Source organism: Pelobates fuscus, chromosome 11 (genome assembly GCF_036172605.1).
Source record: "Pelobates fuscus isolate aPelFus1 chromosome 11, aPelFus1.pri, whole genome shotgun sequence".
In the NCBI taxonomy this organism is placed as follows: domain Eukaryota; kingdom Metazoa; phylum Chordata; class Amphibia; order Anura; family Pelobatidae; genus Pelobates; species Pelobates fuscus.
The window spans coordinates 72,483,889-72,489,888 of NC_086327.1; the positions used below are offsets into that span (position 1 = coordinate 72,483,889).

Here is a 6,000-nt window from a genome sequence, read left to right on the forward strand (position 1 = left end):
TGGCGCTGGGAAAAGGCAAGTAAATAAAGTTTTTTTATTTTAAGCATTCTTTATTTATTGATGTTTTTCTAGTTGGGGTAGGGTACAGAAAGGGAAGTTCATGTTATGGAAACAACACAATGCATCTTATTATCATCAAATACAAATCGGGTGTTGACCAAGAGTCGGCAACCAGAGCGTGTCCATTAGATACATTCAAAATAAACAGGCGTTTCAGAGTACATTTTCGTGGTAAATAAGATCAGTTTGGCCACGTTTCAGTCCGACCAGCCAAGCATCCGAAGAGGCCTGTCTAAGAGGTGGTGGACCAGCTAAGCTTGTGTCCCTGTAATGTGCCGTTAGGGTCTTGACCAAAAGTAGGTTGGAGACACATTGTGATTGTGTATTATCAACTGTCATTGTTAAACTTGGTGGGAGGGGAGGAAGGAGTCAGGTGGTTCGAGCTCCTGGCTTTGCCACAGCTCTTATCAGGTAGTGGGTCTTGTAATCTGGTTACGGTCAAGGGGGAGTGGGAAAACTTGGTGTATGGGGGTAAAACTATCTACAACAGGTGGGTGGCTTGTGTGTAGTGTATTGTAGAGGGTGTGGTGGTATATGCAGTGGTTGGAACGGATGTATGTATGAGTATAGAAGAGTGTTAGTTTGTTAGTTTAGTAGAAGTGGTCGGCCCCCAGGGAGCTCCCCCGGTGAACCCAGAGAGGCTGGGGGGGATGAGGTGTAGGCTAGGTGAGTGGGAAATGTGGGTGGAGATGGGTGTTGTTAGCCTTTAAAGTGCATTATGGTTCCGTGTCAGACGTTTGGTGCTGTCGGTTCAGTTGTTGCTTGTGAGTGTCTCACAGTCCACTAGCAAACCAGGGGTCCCAGACCCTGTGAAACACTTAAGGTGTGTCGTGGATTTGGGTAGTCAGTTTGTCCACTTCTAAGGTCTCAGTGATTTTGCGTTTTACAGTCGAGAGCGTAGGTATGCTTTTGTTGGCCCACAGTTCTCCTACTGCTCTGTGTGCCGCCAGTGCTGTGTGCGCTGCTAGTTTGTTCTTGTGTCCAGTCGCAGTGTCTGTTGGTTTGGATAAAAGCAGGGCCCAGTGGTCTAGTGGGAATGGTTTGTTGAGCGCTAATTCTACCAATGCCTCTACATCCAGCCAGAATTTCTGTAGTTTGGGGCAGGACCACAAGCAATGGAGGTATGTGCCAGTTTCGCCACAGAGTTTTCAGCAGTCTGCCTTCGGTAGTCGTCCCATTTTGTGTAGTCTATGGGGTTTGAGGTATCAGCAAAAGAATGTTTTGTATGCCTGTTCTTTATAGGTCACACAAATTGGCAAGGTACTGGTCACCTCCAAAATGTCGTCCCAATCGGTCAGTTTGTCGGGTGGCCCCAGATCGCGTTCCCAGGCTGTAATATATGGCAGCTGGAAGTGCGACGCATGCGTGGTCAGGGATAGATATAGGTTGGAAATTTGCCCTTTACAGATGGGGTAGTCAATGCTCTGTTGTTAAAATGCCATGGGTGGTGCCGTGCCTGCCTGTCCAACTGCGCCTTATTTTCCAGGTCGCGCAGTTGGATAAAGCAGAAGAAAGCCACCATACGCATGCTCTTCCTGTCTGGAAGGTCTGCGTATTCGATGGGTTGTGAGTTATGGAAAAGGTGCATGAGTCTATATATGTCTCAGTTTTGGAAATTGCTGAAGTGGTGTGCCGTCAAGCCTGGGGGAAACAGTTTGCTATGGAGGGTTGGTATCAACGGGGACAGGAATGAGATAAGCTCATATTTAAGTTTGAATCTGCCCCACAAGTCCAGGGAATGGGTGATTGCTGGAGAGGTGGGTGGAGGGATGGCCCGTAGTGTTCTCAGGATCCACATGTATGTGAAGGATGTTCCCATCCTAGGGTGGTGTGTTCGAAGTCTACCCAACGTTTTTCCCCGGTGGTGCGTGCCACTGTTGTGTCTGAGCTAGTTATGCTGCGTGGTAGTATTTGAAGAAGTAAACCCAGTCCCCCTGTGGAATTTCGGCACATTCAGTGTGGCTCGTCGCACTCTTGGTCTCCCATCCTTCCAGACAAACCCATCAAAGGCTGACTGCAGCCTTTTAAGATCTGAGATTCAAATCGGGACAGGGAGTGTTTGGAATAAGTAGAGGAAGCATGGCAATAAAATCATTTTGATAGCCAGGAGATGCCTATTGAGTTCCAGCGTCTGAGGTACTTGTGGGCTGTGTGGAGCATTGGTGTGTAGTTCAGCGTATAGAGGTTAGGAAGCTCTTGCGAGATACGTATGCCTAGGTAAGTGAGTGTTGGTCGCAGTGAGGCGGAATGGCAAATGCTGTTTTATTGTGTGTAGGTGCTGAGCATCGAATGTGATGGGCATCAATTCAGACTTTGATAGGTTAATCTTGTATCTCATCAACATATGCCGCGACCTTGTATTCTGCTACCCAGATCTGAAATAAGGGTTTTTAACCCTTTATTTACCCAGTTGGGGGGTGGGGGGTTGGTGCAAGGGAGGGGGGAGGCCGAGGGAGCTATAGTGCCAGGAATACAGTTTTGTATTCTTGGCACTTATTGTATTCCATTTAATTTACCGTTTACCAATTTACATTTTTTGTATTACTATTTACTGTCAAATTAATTTAATATACCTGCTGTTTAAGCTTTAATAATGAATGGAAAAAATGGTAATGTTTAGGTATATATCAAGTTTTAGCGAATAAACCTTATATTATGTCAATCTCTATTTATTTGGTTATTGACTGTGTCCCTCTCCTGAGCAGACAATTATTTTGGATTTTCTGCTTCAACTCACAGGTGTTAATGGTCCTCAGGGACCATTGCCTGAATTAAAAAAAACACCCACGCCTAAATTAAACCCTTAGGAATAATACGCGTTACATGAGAGAAAAAATAAAAACAACAGAAAAATAACAAATCACTGCTAAGAAACATCAAATTAACTGAGAATTGAGCTTGCTTTTAAGATCAACACAAAAAAAATATTTTTTATTGATTAGGCATCACCTATCTGTGTAACCAGCTGTACAAATGCACATACACAGTTTTAAATATTCTCAGATATTTGACAAATACCTAGTATTATTGAGATTTTGTGTTAATTATATACATGATAATTCTGGAATAAATTCAAAGAATATGGCATGTACAACGTGACCTTTAGATTGAGATTTTGGGGAAATTTACAGTAATTCACTTTCCTGCAACAATAACGTGTAGCAGACAAGAAAACCATTTTTCACCATGCTAGCAATTTTCCTCTTTAGTGTTATGCTTTTCTTCTGACAGGTAAAGATTAAATATTAAATATACTTGCCCAGGCGTGTGTGTACATATATATATATATATATATATATATACATACGCGTGCGTGCGTGCGTATAATTGTATTAATGTATATACTATTTTGACAAACCAGAATTACAACTATTCCCTCTACCACAATACAATGCAGCTTTAGCAACTATTTGCCCTAAAACAACTATTCCCTCTACCACAATACAATGCACCTTTAGCAACTATTTGCCCTAAAATGTGCAATTTCCTTGCCAATGCTTCACAATGCATACATAGTGCATTCTTAGGTTGAAGAAGATGTAAAGGCAATATGATAAGCATGCAAAAGTATCCCATTTTTAAATCTGATAAATATCAGCTACTTAAGGTAATTTTTTGAAACACATATCTTATCAGTGACCAATGGACCTCTTCAGTACCCTGAATTATTTTAGTACATGTACTTTGGAAAGGGTATAGTTTTTACTCATATTATTTATCAGCCTTCACACTGGTAATCTATCATGGGAGTCGTAGATTATCTACCTGGGGATCTAATTTTTAGCCAACCCTTCATTTCACTCTACAGATAACAAGTATGACAATTGCAAGAAAACACCCCTTCCAGCATACAGGTACTAAGTTAACACTATCCATGCCAGACTTGAGCTTAGAAACAGTGGATTTATTCGCTAAACTGTGAGTTAAGAATGGAGAAAATATTTGCATATCTGCCAAATGATTAATTGCAACTATTTTACCAGCTTTGCCATTTTAACCTACAGTTTGCTATTCCCTTGCCAGTATTTCACAACAGTTTTAGTAATTAACCTTAGTTGGTAAATTTATTAAACAGTGAAATGTGGATAACAAAATTAGGTCATAGGAGCTCAGATGGAAAATTCTCAGATTCAGTTACTTCTCTAACTGTGCTATATTAACCTAGAGATTGCAAACCATTTATGGCTATTTTTGGTATAAAATGTATAATTCACTAGTTTTCTGATTAGCTAATAACCTTTAATACATAAGATAATTATAAATTAATACATTTGGGATTTATTTTCTAAACAGGTAGACCCTGTCAGTTGATATTATGTGATTATCAATTTAGGAGATTATTCTGTAACTATAGTGAAATGAAATACAAGTTGCCACATGTAAGGCTAAAAAGCAGATAGGGAAACCTAATAATCTGTCTATTTTAACCTAAAATTGCAATTTGATCCACGACGTACAATTTGTACCCTCATTATTTACTAAGTATAAAACTGTAGCGAACTCTAGATGGTAAAATTCAGCTTAAAATAACCATGTCACTATAGCTGACTTGTCACTTATATTTGCCATTCGGATTTCAATGCGCTTCAGCTATAAATTTAGAGAATACCACTTAGGGATTATTCACTAAAGTTAGACGTCTCGAGAATTCAAAGTGATTTTCAGATTTAAAGGATCAGCATTTTCAATCAAAACACCAAAGGCATAATAAGTTATTACTATAAATTTAAAGTGATAGTCACTAAACCAGAAAATGAAGGCAATTGGCCAGGTAATTTATGTTTCCATTTAAAACGGTGTATTTGGCTTTAACTTTCAAATTCCATTTTCTCCTCAGTACAATTCGAATTGACGTGAATAAATCCCCTTTGACATACTTCAAATCATGGCTATCTAGCAAAACTTTCAGTGACCAAAGTTCAACCAAAACACTTTCTCTCTAAAAAGTATTAGCCTAACCCACTAGATAACGCCTTCTAAATTCGAACAAAATATATTCGTAATACAAAAAAGGTACAGTAATGTATGTATACACAGCAATTCTGGTGCAAAGTTCTAAAAGTGGGCAGTCAACAAGAACATGTCATTACATGGTGGCTACTACACTACTAGACTTTCGGAACTTTGCCCCAGAATTATTTTGTACAGCAGACTCCCAATATTTCACGAAGCAATCACATGTAAAAAAAAAACCTCATGATTTAGTCGAAGATTAAAATAATTTGCGTAATTTCAGCCCATTTGCTGGACTGACGACCGCAGTTCGTAATCCATATTAAACATTCTATTCAGCTACTGTAACATTCTTTTTGTCATAACATTCTTTTTTTTCATACTTACGTCATCTTTGCTAGTTTTAATCGTGCAGCACAAGTGCAAATGCACACTTGTTTTGTGGTAGTGCAAGACTAGGAAGCCATGATAACGCAACAGAAGAACAGAAACCTCTTACAAAACGTTGACTCGACCTTTCAAAAATATGATTAACAAGTCTCTGGGGCTAGTAGGTATAGTTCAGCAACAGTTCCGTCAACGTATCCCTGCGCAGCCTTTACGCCTGCTATGTGACGTTGTGTAACACACTGTTAAAATACCGGCATATTATTTTTATGGTGCTCATTTGTTGGGTTCGAGGTTTTAGGATAATTGATTTTGTAATTAAAATCTTCAGGCTAATTTTCCTTCTTTTTTTCCCCCTTCTTTTTACTATAAGGGACTTCTTCTTCTCGGAAGCAGAAATGAGTTCAGGATTTAGATTGCAACAGAATTGCATCAGCTAGGCAGAGCGACATGAGATTTCCCCAGACCTGTCACTAGGTTCGAAAGCGGTGCCTTATGATTGGCTGATGATATAATGGCTTTTTACTCTCCTATGTGGGCTGACGTTGTAAGGTGTTTACAGTGTAACGAGAACTGGTAGTTTGACCTGTTGATGTAAGG

The 6,000-nt window shown here is 39.8% G+C and overlaps 1 protein-coding gene across 1 annotated transcript in view; it reads right to left on the reverse strand.

The window, feature by feature from the left end:
- The window catches only part of ATF5 (activating transcription factor 5), a 28,571-nt gene extending 22,815 nt beyond the window's left edge, over positions 1 to 5,756 (reverse strand). The window contains exon 1 of the mRNA XM_063436550.1: positions 5,401 to 5,756. The gene's annotated coding sequence lies outside the window, so the exon portion shown is untranslated. The remainder of the gene's footprint in view (positions 1 to 5,400) is intronic.
- Positions 5,757 to 6,000: the final 244 nt, after the last annotated feature.